Source organism: Nycticebus coucang, chromosome 3 (genome assembly GCF_027406575.1).
Source record: "Nycticebus coucang isolate mNycCou1 chromosome 3, mNycCou1.pri, whole genome shotgun sequence".
Classification (NCBI taxonomy): domain Eukaryota; kingdom Metazoa; phylum Chordata; class Mammalia; order Primates; family Lorisidae; genus Nycticebus; species Nycticebus coucang.
This window is the reverse complement of record NC_069782.1, coordinates 53,834,675-53,847,747: the sequence shown is the minus strand read 5'-3', so window position 1 is coordinate 53,847,747 and position 13,073 is coordinate 53,834,675. Positions and strand designations below refer to the sequence as shown.

At 39.0% G+C, this 13,073-nt stretch overlaps 1 protein-coding gene across 6 annotated transcripts in view; it reads left to right on the top strand.

Annotated features, from left to right (window-relative positions):
* FRS2 (fibroblast growth factor receptor substrate 2) overlaps positions 1-13,073 on the top strand; it is a 133,053-nt gene that overhangs the window by 42,438 nt on the left and 77,542 nt on the right. The window contains exon 1 of one of the 6 annotated variants that reach the window (XM_053585512.1): positions 759-777. The exons of the other annotated variants lie outside the window; for them this stretch is intronic. The gene's annotated coding sequence lies outside the window, so the exon portion shown is untranslated. Of the gene's footprint in view, positions 1-758; positions 778-13,073 lie in introns of those variants that run through there. 6 annotated transcript variants of the gene reach the window in all.

The window sequence follows — 13,073 nt, the reverse complement described above, 5'->3', positions numbered from 1 at the left end:
TCTCAGGAGTTTAGTTTTCGCTGTTGTTGTTTCATAGCATTTAAGTCACTCTTCCTAACAGGGTGGTAATTCAGAACCAGCCGTTGGTCCTTTTTAGCACTATGTCTTCTGGCCTTCTCATAAAGCAGAAAAATAGATAGTTTGTGAGGCTGACTTGGACATGTCTTGTTGCAGGAGAGTTAGGTTTTGTGTGGATGTTCTCCTCTTATCCCCTGAGTAGAAAGCTCCTGTTAGGTTTAATATGTAGTATGTATAAGGTAATTGAAAGCAAAAAAACTTTCCTAAGGGTGGGGTGTGACCAGAAAAAACATTTTTGGATTAGTTGGTATAATAGTAAATGTTTGGTGTCTTGGTACATGTCCTGGGAGTAATGCAGTGAATAACAGCTGGTATATTGGTTGGTGTTATACTTAGTGGTTAATGATGTAGCACTTAGCACATACGCAAAAGGCTTTCACTTTATAACATGTCCTAGGCTTTACACAGAAGTGAACTCACACTGTAGAAAGCTTTTATTTTCCTTCATGACTTTTTCTACATTGCTAAGTCCAAGGTATTTTACAAATGATTATAAATCAAAACTTTATATCAAAAGGAATACAAACAATTGAGTTTTATGTAAAATATCTTGCCTTGGCTTTAGTATTTTTTATTATTTCAAATCCAGAAATAATGTCATATGGTATTCAACAAACTTTATTTCAGCTTACTGGAAGGGCAAGATGAAGATATCTTAATGACGTCACTTAGCTAGGAATCAGAAGATAGATTCCTTGGGTAAGTTACTGAACTCTCAAGGCCTACATTATAGCTAATTAAAGCTACATTATAGCTAATTTTCTGCTATAATGTAGATCTGATGCATGATCATCACGAATGCTAAAATTCTCACCCCCAATCTCTACCAAAATTTTTTTGTGACTTTTGTGATGTTGACTATACATTAAATACCAATATGCATTTCCAAATGCTTGGTTCTTTTTTTTTCTAAATTTTATTCTGAAAAGACAGTCACTTTAGAAAAAAGCAATACTCGATTTTGCTCAGATGTTCTTTTATTTATAAAAACATAATTTCGGGGGTGCCTGTGGCTCATTCGGTAAGGCGCCGGCCCCATATACCGAGGGTGGCGGGTTCAAACTTGGCCCCGGCTGAACTGCAACAAAAAAACAGCCAGGCGTTGTGGCGGGCGCCTGTAGTCCCAGCTACTCGGGAGGCTGAGGCAAGAGAATCGCTTAAGCCCAGGAGTTGGAGGTTGCTGTGAGCTGTGTGATGCCATGGCACTCTACCCGAGGACCATAAAGTGACACTCTGTCTCTACAAAAAAAAAACAAACATAATTTCGACTATATATGGTAACTTGCCCCTGAGACTCTCAAAAGAAAAAATCCCCACACATTTAATGCCAGTTTTACCTTCCCCATAAACCTTCTGTCACATTTATACTGACAAGCAGTAAAATCGAGAGATTTGAGGGTTGGGTGGTGCGGTGGTTCACATCTTATAATCCCAAGCACTCTGGGAGGCTGAGGTGGGTGAATTGCTTGAGCTCAGGAGTTTGAGACCAGCCTGAGCAAGAGTGAGACCATGTCTCTAAAGAAATAGCCGGGCGGGGCCGTGCCTGTGGCTCAATGTAGGGCACTAGCCCCATATACCTAGGGTGGTGGGTTCAAACCCAGCCCCGGCCAAATTGCAACAAAAAATAGCTGGCGTTGTGGTGAGTGCTTATAGTCCCAGCTACTCAGGAGGCTGAGGCAAGAGAATCGCCTAAGCCCAGGAGTTGGAGGTTGCTGTGAGCTGTGATACCTTGGCACTCTACTGAGGGCAATAAAGTGAGAGTCTGTCTCTACACAAAAAAAAAAAAAAAAGAAATAGCCCGGCGATGTGGTGGGTGCCTGTAGTCCCAGCTACTCAAGAGGCTGAGGCAAGAGGATACTTGAGCCCGAATTGAGGTTGCTGTGAGCTATGATGCTACGGTACTCCACTAAGAGCAAAAGAGTGAGACTGCCTCAAAAAAAAAAAAGAAAGTTGACATATTTGAGCTTTAATATTTTGGACACTGGAAAAAGCATTATTAAACTATAAAATAGACCTGCAGAGGAAGAGGTTGTTTCAGCCTGTGACAGTCAGGCACTGATTTACTATGCACTGTTTTAACAGAGAATCAAACGGTTTTGCTTTTGAGATGTTTACTGAGTAATTTGTGTAAAAAAAAAAAAGAGGAATAGATATGGCCTTTTGGTACATAATTTAAAAGTTTTGACCTTAAAGTGACTCCTGGGGGGGAGCCCCTTGATACTAGACTCTCAAGAGAAAAGCTCTTGCTGGGAAAAAGCTGTTGGAAGAACATAGCTTGGTTTCAGGCTCACTGGAATGCTTTGTTATTTTCCTGTGTCACCACTTCTTGACAGTGTTCCTTTGAAATGAATCTAAAATTGCCTAGATATTTCTCAACATCTAAATTAGGAAAGTGATTATGCATAATTTACAAAAGTAAAATTTCCAACACCTCCCAGGATAAATCCATTGGTTGAAAGTGAACAGTACTTTCAGTGTTTCGTTGGGGAGGTTGAAAATTGCCTTTGTTTTTTTCTTCCTTGGGAGTGGGGCAGATAAGAATGGATGTTGCCCCTACCTGGTGTGTCACTCAGAATCCTTGAAGGTAGTAAAAACCAATTCAAATATGTTGTATATTTTAAAAGGACGTTAGGTAGAGCTCAGTTGCTCATTGAATTGTGATGTTTAGAGAGCCAGATTCAGGGCTGAGCAACCAGAAACAACATCCCAAATCATACTGCACAGTGATTCCCGTGAGGATGCCAGGACTGTCTAGAGACAGACAGACGCCACAGCCTGCCCCAGCAATGCTGCTGGCTCTGGATGATTCTAGATGCTACCAACTCTGCCCTGAACTTGACCTTGCTGAAATTGCTTCACTATTAGTGTGAGAATGAGTTTCTTCTGCTCTCTGCTTCTGCTCCCAAATTCATCATTCCTAGTCTGGCCTGCACGTGTGTATTTGGCTGAGCACATGTCTGGGATGCATAGGAGATACAGGAACGTGTTTAACCTTCTGAAATCTTAAGACAAATTTAAGCAGGCAAAAAGAGCAATAGACCATCAGTGTACTGATGACTTGTCTGTAATACTTGTTGAGCCTTCACCATGTGCCAGACACTGTGCTAAGTGCTTTACAATAACGTCTTTGTCATCCTTTCAATGAACTTAACTAGTCTCATTTTAGAGAAGAAAAAATAGGCCAAGAGAAGGTATCCAGCTCAACTTCATGCAGTTCATCATCACAGAGTTGGGCTACAAACTCTGAGCTATGACTCCAGAGCCTATGCTCATAACTACTGCATTAAGCCTACTATTTTAATTTTCCCTTCTGATATAATGAGCTCAAAATTGTATAAATGAATTTGTTAGAGTTCACCAAGTTCATCAAGATCTTGTATGTAGTGTGCATACGTGTTTAGGGATTACAAAAAATTGTTTTTCTGTTGATGGTTTACTATTTCAAAATGTTAAGGGGGTGAAAAATATTTTTGTTAACATGGGTGGCTTTTAAAATTCTTGAGTCTGGGCTGTTAGTGTGGGCACCATCCGAATAGTGTTTATTGTACCTGTTAGGTGGGTTCCACCCTCCCTCCTCTCCATCCCACTCTGTCCTGCTTGCTTTCTAGTGACTTCTACTTCTCCCTCTGCCCAGGTGTGCTCATCCGTTAGTTCCAGATTATTGGAGAGTACATATGTTGTTTATTTTTCCATTCCTGAGATATTTCACTCAGAATAATGATCTCCAGTTCTATCAAAATTGCTGCAGAAGATAGCAATTCATTTCTTTTTATGGCCGAGTAGTACTCCATGGTATATACATACCACATTTTGTTAATCTCATGAATTGATGGGCCCATAGGTTGATTCCATATTTCTGTGATTGTGAATTGGGCTGCTTTAAACATTAGAGTGTAGGTCTTTTTGATAAAATGTCCTCTTTTTCTTTGGATAAATACCCAATAGTGGGATTGTTGGGTTGAATGATAACTGTTTGCCTCACCGAGGAATCTGTTAATTTGCCGTCTCACTGAAAAAGTGTGAATGTTGCTCTCGCTCTGCCTCTGTGCCAGCATCTGTTGTTTATTGGCCTTTTAACAACAGCCGTTCTGACAGGGATAAGGTGATATCTCAGTGTAGTTGTAATTTGCATTTCCCTGGTGACTTTCTAGCATTTTTTCATACGTGTTGTTGGCTATTTGTCTTTCTTCTTTTGAAAAGCTTCTGTTTGTGTCTTTTTTTGTGTTGGATTTTTTTGTTGTTTTATAATTTTCATCAGTCTTCCTTCTATGCCTATTTTGTTGACGGTTTTTATCATGGGTTTTGTTGAATCTATTGAAATGATTATGTGGTCTTTGCTTTTGTTTCTGTTTATGTGGTATTACCTGTGTTGAACCATCCCTGAATCCTTAGGATAAAGCTCACTTGATGGTGGTAGATAACTTTTTTGATGTGCTGTTGAAATTGGTTTGCTAGTATTTTGTTGAAGATTTCTGCATCTCTAGCCATAAGGGATCCTGGTTTGTAATTTTCTCTTTTTGTTATGTCCTTTCTATGTTTAGGCATTTTAAAGAAAGTTGAAAATTTATGCCTTAAATCTGCTTTAATTTTATCTATTTTCAACTAATGATTGAAATATTTATTTATTTTTTTGCAGTTTTTGGCTGGGGCTGGGTTTGAACCTACCACCTCCAGCATATGGGGCTGGCACCCTACTCACTGAGCCACAGGCGCCACCCTAGATTGAATAATTTTTTATTCTTTTTCTCATTTTGTGACTAATTTTTGTAATTCACCTTGCCACAGGGTACACCCTGATAAAGTGCTTTCTTCCTGAATATTAGTGCTTGGAAACTGAGTGTAAGAGAGGCCAACACGAAAGGGCGGGGTTAAGAGTGACCGAGACTGGAAGAGGAAGGGAGTGAACATCCCCTACACAGCCAAACCCCCATGCCGGAGGGAGGACAGACCCTACGTACGTAAGAGGACACACGTTGCCTCTTGTCCTGTGCGCAGTATTTCTTACATTTTTTGTTTCTTGTAAAGGTAGTTTGAAAAACAATTAAACTCTTTTCCTTTCTGCTTTAGGAAAGTCATTAAAGTTTTTTTTTTTTTTTTGCAGTTTTTAGTCAGGGCTGGGCTTGAACCCGCCACCTCCAGCATATGGGGCCAGCGCCCTACTCCTTTGAGCCACAGGCACTGCCCAAAGTCTTTCTTTTTTCTAAACTTGAATCATTGCTTTCCCTGGAATAAACAGTAGTTTTAAGCCTGTCTACCAGTTTGCGTTTTAAATTGACTTACGTGTTTCTAGTTTGAAACTAAAAAAAAAAGAGTGATATCTAAGAGTAATAAACCAGAACTATTATTTAACTTGGGAAGTATCCAACTTGGTTTGAGGGGAAAATCATAAAGACAAACCCCTTTAGTTTCTATGATGTCAACTAAGCTAGAGTATTTCTTCATAAACCACATCTCTCTTTTTTTTTTTTTTTTGTAGAGACAGAGTCTCACTTTATTGCCCTCGGTAGAGTGCCGTGGCCTCACACAGCTCACAGCAACCTCCAACTCCTGGGCTTAAGCGATTCTCTTGCCTCAGCCTCCCGAGTAGCTGGGACTACAGGCACCCGCCACAACGCCCGGCTATTTTTTGGTTGCAGTTTGGCCGGGGCGGGGTTTGAACCCACCACCCTCGGCATATGGGGCCGGCGCCTTACCGACTGAGCCACAGGCGCCGCCATAAACCACATCTCTTGTTAATTATTTAATAGAAGTCTGTCCTAAAGATTTTTCTGTGTTTCCAAAATAGTACTTTATAATACTGTTCTTAGTCACTCATGCCTTTGGGAATAAATGGGCAGTTATAATTTTTGTAAAAGTGAGTAGATCAAGTGCCCTTCAACACACACACTCTTGTAGACTGTCTAAATTAGGGCTGGTGCTACAGAAATGCTTGGTGCAGGGGAAATGTTCATAAAATAAAAAGTGATTTTTTGTTCTCCTTAAATATTAAATTTTTAATATTGAGTATACTATTCTTTTTGTCCCTCCCCCCCAGCTCCCAGCACCTGATCTTTCCTAGTATATACATACAAATTTTAATAGCAGTTTATTTCTTCATGAATTTTTTGTTTTGGTCTAATGCAAGCTGTATAAAATGGATATTTTGCATAAATGCAATAGATGTTACATATACACTCCACTACTTTACTTTGAGATTTATGCCTCTTATTACACAGTGAGCATAATTCTTTTATTCAGCTATTAGATGGAAAACAGGGTGCTGGCAAATACAGGTTTAGTTAGCACTCCTAAATCCAAAAGTCTGAAATTCGGGAACTGTGCACATAGCTCAGTGCTTAGGGCACCAGCCACATAACACCAGGGCTGGCAGGCTCGAACCTGGCCTGGGCCTGCTAAACAACAATGACAACTACAATCAAAAAATAGCTGAGCGTTGTGGTGGGTGCCTGTAGTCCCAGCTACCTGTGAGGCTGAGGCAAGGGGATCGCTTGAGCCCAAGAGTTTGAGGTTGCTGTGAGCTGTGACGCGACAGCATTCCACTGAGGGTGGCATAGTGAGACTCTGTCTTGAAAAAAAAAAATCTGAAATCCAAAATGTTCCAAAAAAATTTTTTTTTCTTTTGAGACAGAGTCTCAACCTGCCACCCTCTGTAGAGTGTTGTGATGTCACAGCTCACAGCAACCTCAAACTCTTGGGCTCAAGCGATCCTCTTGCCTCAGCTTCCCAGGTAGCTGGGACGACAGGTGCCTGCCTCATTTTTTTTAATTTTTATTAATATTAAATCATAGCTGTGTACATCAATGCGATCAAGGGGCACCATACACTGGTTTTATAAACAGTTTGACACCTTTTCATCACACTGGTTAACACAGCCTTCCTGGCATTTTCTTGGTTATTGTGTTAAGACAAGTATATTCTACATTTACTAAGTTTCACATGTACCCTTGTAAGATGCACAGCAGGTGTAATCCCACCAATCACCTTCCCTCTGCCCATCCTCCTCCCTCCCTCCCCTCCCTCTCCCCCTTCCCCATATTCTTAGGTTATAACTAGGTTATAGCTTTCATATGAAAGCCATAAATTAGTTTCATAGTAGGGCTGAGTACATTGGATACATTTTCTTCCATTCTCGAGATGTTATTTACTAAGAAGAATATGTTCCAGCTCCATCCATGTAAACATGAAAGAGGTAAAGTCTCCATCTTTCCTTAAGGCTGCATAATATTCCATGGTGTGCATATACCATAATATATTAATCCATTCGTGGATCGATGGGCACTTGGGATTTTTCCATGACTTAGCAATTATGAATTGGGCTGCAATAAACATTCTGGTACAAATATCTTTGTTATAATGTGATTTTTGGTCTTCTGGGTATATACCTAGTAGAGGAATTATAGGATTGAAGGGCAGATCTATTTTTAGATCTCTAAGTTTTCTCCAAACATCTTTCCAAAAGGAATGTATTAATTTGCATTCCCACCAGTAGTGTAGAAGTGTTCCCTTTTCTCCACATCCACGCCAACATCTCTGGTCTTGGGATTTTGTGATATGGGCTAATCTTACTGGAGTTAGATGGTATCTCAAGGTAGTTTTGATTCGCATTTCTTTGATGAGTAAAGATGATGAGCATTTTTTCATATGTCCGTAGGACGTGTGCCTGTCTTCTTGGTTTTTTTTTTTTTTTTTTTTGGCCAGGGCTGGGTTTGAACCTGCTACCTCCAGCATATGGGGCTGGCGCCCTACCCGTTTGAGCCACAGGCGCCACCCCATGTGCCTGTCTTCTTAAGAGAAGTTTCTTTTCAAGTCCCTTGCCCAGCCTGCGATGGGATCACTTGTTTTTTTCTTGCTTATACGTTTGAATTCTCCGTGGATTCTGGTTATTAAACCTTTATGGGAGACATAACCTGCAAATATCTTCTCCCATTCTGAGGGCTGTTTGTTTGCTTTACTTACTGTGTTCTTGGCTGTGCAGAAGCTTTTTAGTTTGATCAGGTCCCAGTAGTGTATTTTTGAAGCTGCTTCAATTGCCCTGTGGGGTGGGGGGTCCTCCTCATAAAATACTCGTCCAGACCGATTTCTTCAAGGGTTTTCTGTGCACTCTCTTCTAGTATTTTTATAGTTTCATGTCTTAAGTTTAAATCTTTACTCCAATGAGAGTCTATCTTAGTTAATGGTGAAAGGTGTGGGTCCAATTTCAGTCTTCTACAGCTTGCCAGCCAGTTCACCCTGCACCATTTGTTAAATAGGGAATCTTTTCCCCATTGAATGTTTTTAATTGGCTTGTCAAAGATCAAATAACGGTAAGTAGCTGGATTCATCTCTTGGTTCTCTATTCTGTTCTAGACATCTACTTCTCTGTTTTTGTGCCAGTACCATGCTGTTTTAATCACTATCAATTTATAGTATAGTCTGAGGTCTGGTAGCGTGATTCCTCCTGCTTTGTTTTTATTTCTAAGTAATGTTTTCGCTATTTGAGATTTTTTTCTGATTCCATATAAAACAAAGTCTTATTTTTTCAAGATCTTTAAAGTATGACAGTTGAGCTTCTATAGGGATTGCATTAAAATTGTATATTGCTTTGGGTAGTATGGCCATTTTAACAACGTTGATTCTTCCCAGCCATGAGCATGGTATGTTTTTCCATTTGTTAACATTTTCAGCTATTTCTTTTCTTAGAGTTTCATAGTTTTCTTTATAGAGATCTTTCACGTCCTTTGTTAGATAAACTCCCAAATATTTCATCTTCTTTGGCACTACTGTGAATGGAATAGAGTCCTTAACTGTTTTTTCAGCTTGACTATTGTTGGTATATATAAAGGCTACCAATTTATGAATGTTGATTTTGTAACCTGAGACGCTGCTGTATTCCTTGATCACTTCTAGGAGTTTTGTAGTAGAATCCCTGGTGTTTACCAAATATACAGTCATATCATCTGCGAAGAGCAAAAGTTTGATCTCTTCTGACCCTATATGGATACCCTTGATCGCCTTTTCTTCCCTAATTGCGATGGCTAAAACTTCCATTACAATGTTAAAGAGCAGTGCAGGCAATGGGCCGCCTTGTCTGGTTCCTGAGTGGAAATGATTTTAGTTTAACTCCATTCAATACGATATTGGCTGTGGGTTTGCTGTAGATGGCCTCTATCAGTTTAAGAAATGTCCCTTCAATACCAATTTTCTTAAGTGTTCTGATCAGGAAGGGATGCTGGATATTATCAAAAGCTTTTTCTGCATCAATTGAGAGAATCATATGGTCTTTGTTTTTTAATTTGTTTACGTGCTGAGTTATACTTACAGATATACGTATATTAAACCAGCCTTGAGATCCTGGGATAAAACCGACTTGGTCATGATGTATAATTTATTTGATATGTTGCTGGATTCTGTTCGTTAGGATCTTGTTGAATATTTTTGCATCTATATTCATTAATGACATTGGTCTACAATTTTCTTTTCTTGGTGGGTCTTTTCCTGGTTTGGGGATCAGGGTGATGTTTGCTTCATAGAACATGTAGGGTAGTCTTCATTCTATTTCTACATTTTGGAACAGGTTGAGTAATATAGGTACTAGTTCCTCTTTAAAGGTTTGGAAGAATTCTGACATGAAGCCATTTGGTCCTGGGCTTTTCTTTTTAGGGAGATTTTTGATGCTATTTCAGAACTTGATATTGGCCTGTTCAACATTTACACTTCATTCTGGTTAAGTGTTGGAAGGTGATGTGCTTCCAAGTATTGGTCAATTTCCTTCAGATTTTCATATTTCTGAGAATAAAGTTTCTTGTAATATTCATTAAGGATTATTTGAATTTCTGAGGAGTCTGTTGTTATTTCGTCTTTGTCGTTTCTGATTGATGAGATTAGAGATTTTACTCTTTTTTTCCTGGTTAGGTTAGCCAAAGGTTTATCTATTTTATTAAGCTTTTCAAAAAACCAACTTTTTGATTTATTCATCTGTTGTATAATTCTTTTGTTTTCAATTTCATTTAATTCTGCTCTAATTTTGGTTATTTCTTTTCTTCTACCGGCTTTGGGGTTGGAATGTTCTTCCTTTTCCAGTTGCTTGAGATGTCCCATTAAGTTGTTAACTTCCTGTCTTTCCGTTCTCTTGAGGAAGGCTTGCAGTGCTATAAATTTCCCTCTTAGGACTGCCTTTGCGGTATCCCAGAGGTTCTGATAATTCGTGTCTTCATTGTCGTTTTGTTCCCCAAACTTGGCAATTTCTTTCTTAATCTCATCTCTGACCCAGCTATCATTCATCATAAGGTTATTTAACTTCCATGTTTTTGTATGAATATGCAGATTCCTATAGTTACGGAGTTCAACTTTTATTCCATGGTGGTCCGAGAGGATGCAAGGAATAATTTCTATTCCTTTAAATTTACTGAGGTTAGACATGTGACCTAAGATGTGATCACTTTTGGATTATGTTCCGTGGGCTGATGAGAAGTATGTGTATTCAGTTTTGTTGGGATGAAATGTTCTGTAGATGTCTGCTAAATCCAAATGTTGGATGGTTAGGTTTAAATCTAAAATTTCTTTGCTCAGCTTCTTCTTGGAGGATCTATCCAACACTGCCAAAGGAGTGTTGAAATCTTCGACTGTTATGGAGCTGGAGGAAATCAAGTTGCTCTTATCTGTTAGAGTCTCTCTTATAAATTGAGGCGCATTCTGGTTGGGTGCATAAATATTCATAATTGAAATCTCATTGTATTGAGTATTACCCTTACCAAATATGAAGTGACCATTTTTATCCTTCCTTACTTTTGTTTGTTTAAAACCTATTGTGTCTGCAAATAGAATTGCAATGCCTGCTTTTTTCTGATTACCATTTGCCTGAATTATGGACGACCATCCTTTCACTCTGAGTCTATAGTTATCTTTTAAGTTAAGATGTGACTCTTGTATGCAGCAAATATCTGGCCTAAGTTTTTGTATCCAGCTAATCTGTGTCTCTTTAGAGGAGAGTTTAATCCGTTCACATTAATGGAGAATATTGATAAGTCTGGTAAAATTTTGGCTATCTAGTTTTTCGAAAGTCCCGTGGACATCTTTAATTCTTTTGCCACTGTGGAAGTTGGAGTTTGATCAAAAGTTTCTGAGTGAGTTTATTTTTGTGGTAGAGGATTGGGCTGGTTATTATGGAGGATAGGTCTGAGAATATCCTGAAGAGCTGGTTTGGTTATGGCAGATTTCTTCAATATATGAATGTCATTAACATATTTAATTTCTCCAGCATAAATGAAACTCAGTTTAGTTGGATACAGGATCCGGGGTTGAAAGTTATTTTGCTTTAGGCGATTTAAAGTCGGCGACCACCCTCTTCTGGCTTGAAAAGTTTCAGCAGAGAGATCTGCAGTCATTCTAATATTCTTCCCTTTGTACGTAATGGATTTCTTACGTCTGGCTGCTTTCAGAATTTTCTCCTTCATACTAAAACTAGTGAAGTTAATTATGATATGCCTGGGGGATATCTTTTTTTTTTTTTTGCATTTGTTAGGTAAAATCCCTTTTTTTTTTTTTTTATTGTTGGGGATTCATTGAGGGTACAATAAGCCAGGTTACACTGATTGCAATTGTTAGGTAAAGTCCCTCTTGCAATCATGTGTTGCCCCCATAAAGTGTGACACACACCAAGGCCCCACCCACCTCCCTCCTTCCCTCTGTTTCCCCCCCATAACCATAATTGTCATTAATTGTCCTCATATCAAAATTGAGTACATAGGATTCATGCTTCTCCATTCTTGTGATGCTTTACTAAGAATAATGTCTTCCACGTCCATCCAGGTTAATACGAAGGATGTAAAGTCTCCATTTTTTTTAATGGCTGAATAGTATTCCATGGTATACATATACCACAGCTTGTTAATCCATTCCTGGGTTGGTGGGCATTTAGGCTGTTTCCACATTTTGGCGATTGTAAATTGAGCTGCAATAAACAGTCTAGTACAAGTGTCCTTATGATAAAAGGATTTCTTTCCTTCTGGGTAGATGCCCAGTAATGGGATTGCAGGATCAAATGGGAGGTCTAGGTTGAGTGCTTTGAGGTTTCTCCATACTTCCTTCCAGAAAGGTTGTACTAGTTTGCAGTCCCACCAGCAGTGTAAAAGTGTTCCCTCCTCTCCACATCCACGCCAGCATCTGCAGTTTTGAGATTTTGTGATGTGGGCCATTCTCACTGGGGTTAGATGATATCTCAGGGTTGTTTTGATTTGCATTTCTCTAATATATAGAGATGATGAACATTTTTTCATGTGTTTGTTAGCCATTCGTCTGTCGTCTTTAGAGAAAGTTCTATTCATGTCTCTTGCCCATTGATATAAGGGATTGTTGGCTTTTTTCATGTGGATTAATTTGAGTTCTCTATAGATCCTAGTTATCAAGCTTTTGTCTGAATGAAAATATGCAAATATCCTTTCCCATTGTGTAGGTTGTCTCTTTGCTTTGGTTATTGTCTCCTTAGCTGTACAGAAGCTTTTCAGTTTAATGAAGTCCCATTTGTTTATTTTTGTTGTTGCAATTGCCATGGCAGTCTTCTTCATGAAGTCTTTCGCCTGGGGGATATCTTATTTGGATTGAATCATGCTGGGGTTCTGAAACTGTCTGCTATCTGAATTTGTGGATCTCTTGGCATGTCTGGAAAATTCTCTTTCATAATTTCATGGAGAAATTATGCCTTGCAACACCATTTTATCACTTTTACGGATTCCAATGAGGCGGATATTAGTCTTCTTCATATTATCCCAGAGCTCTCTGAGAGAATGATCTGTTTTGCTCTCTGTTTCTGTTCCTCTTTGAGAGTTTGGGAGTGTTCAAAAGCTTTGTCTTCAATGTCAGAGATCCTTTCTTCTGCTTGCTCTACTCTGTTACCGAGGGATTCTGCTGTATTTTTCAGATCTTTGAGGGCTGCAAATTCTTGCTTCAGTGCATCAAAATCTTTGGTGGTTTTGTCTTTAAATTCATTAAATTCTTGAGATAACTTTTGAATTTCTCCT